The following is a 1,730-nucleotide window of genomic DNA, read 5'->3' on the forward strand; positions in this document are numbered from 1 at the left end:
ACAAGAAAACAATGGAAAACCTTTGAATCATGCCTCATTTTTTGGTAGTGATATGTACATATATATGTTTAGGTTTATGGTTTAGGGTTAGGGTTTAGGGGTTTGGGGTTTAGGTCGGGTTTATAGAGATGCACATATTTTCATTTCACATTTGTCATGTACAATATATATACTACCTAGGTAAAATAATACCAACCATGACCTTAACTTGTTAGAAGAACCTTTAGAAGGTTCTCTCACCATTCATATATTGGAGTTTGCCTTGCTTCTTCAAGTTCCCACGTGCATATATATGCACATGTTTACTGCAAGAATTCATGCATGCTGTATGGCATCCATCGAGCTAAGCTAGGGTCGGCGTGTTAATATTTTGACTTTTCAACATATAGAAGCTATGCTAACAGAAGATCCACTGGTAAAGTAACCAGGCTTTTTGACTTTTCCTGAGCTTTCTTCACGTACGAACTGCATAGCTGCACTCCCACGTGCATTTTCTCTTCACTTAAGCTTCTCGTCTCTCTCTGGTGCACACTCGAGGGTCGATAAAGCCCTCAAAACCAGCCAAAGCTTCTCTCTTCTTCAATTTGGAGCACACCAAGATGTAAACATATATATATATATCAAACGTATTCGAATTCATTTAGTTGTTTTTCATTTAAATTAGGGTTAACTGCACTTTTGGTCCCTTAAGTCTTACGGAAGTCTAACTTTGGTCCCTCAACTCTATTTTCGTCTAAATCTGCCCTCAAACTCTTAATTAATTAAGTATAATTTTGGTCCCTAACATCGGTTTAATGATGGTTGACCGAATTTTTGACTCTCCTTTTCTGCCATCAAGTAGATTTTAGTCCATTTGAAAATTGAGTTTAAGATTTTTTGCTTGGTTGGTCCTTCAAATTCCGAGATGTGCGTAGTTTTAGTCCATTTCAAAACCGAGATGTACGTAGTTTTTAGTTGTGGATAAGTTCAGCGCAGGAATGGGAGAACCCGCTGATTGCGGACCCACATGTATGAATTGTCCTAAAATTTGAGAAGCGGCCTAGCTAGATTGGCTTGCGAGCGAAATTTTGAACAACCAAAATATTTCCCGTCTCCACACACTCCCGGCACCGTTTATGTTCCCAAATGCACCGGGAAATGTCCCTTCTACCCGTCAGTCTTCTTAACTATAACGCATAAACACGGAGAGAGGGCGAATGGTATTTAGGAAACTATGTCCAAATTCCAAGGCCCGCATAACCACCACTCCATACCCGCACTGAGCCATGCGACATATCCAGTTTTCCACACCAATTCCAAACCCACACCCGGCCAGCAGCCGGGCGACACCTGCAGTTTTCCCCAATTGGAGAAACCCTAGATCGACCTCCGGCCACATCCAGCAGAGCCCTCCCTCCCGCTACTTCACCATCGTGTTTGGCAGACACATCGTCGGCGTGCTCCGGCCACCTCGGCAGTGGTATCAATGGCGGTAAGTAATTGGAAACCATTAGTTACTCTATAAGATAAACTGTTTAGATCATTAGTACGGTTAGAAAGTTGTCTAGTGTAGAGGTGTTAGTGTAGAGCCCTGCATTTCTGTAATACGTTGAGATGCACTTTTATTTGGGCCTAGACCCGGTACTTCGGTTACTAGTTTAGTTTGATCTGGGGAGTGATTGCTGGAACCGGCTCCTCTGACAGTGAGAAGCAAAGTCACACAGAACTAAGAAAAGTCCCGACAAAATATC

Source organism: Lolium rigidum, chromosome 3 (genome assembly GCF_022539505.1).
Source record: "Lolium rigidum isolate FL_2022 chromosome 3, APGP_CSIRO_Lrig_0.1, whole genome shotgun sequence".
NCBI lineage: Eukaryota > Viridiplantae > Streptophyta > Magnoliopsida > Poales > Poaceae > Lolium > Lolium rigidum.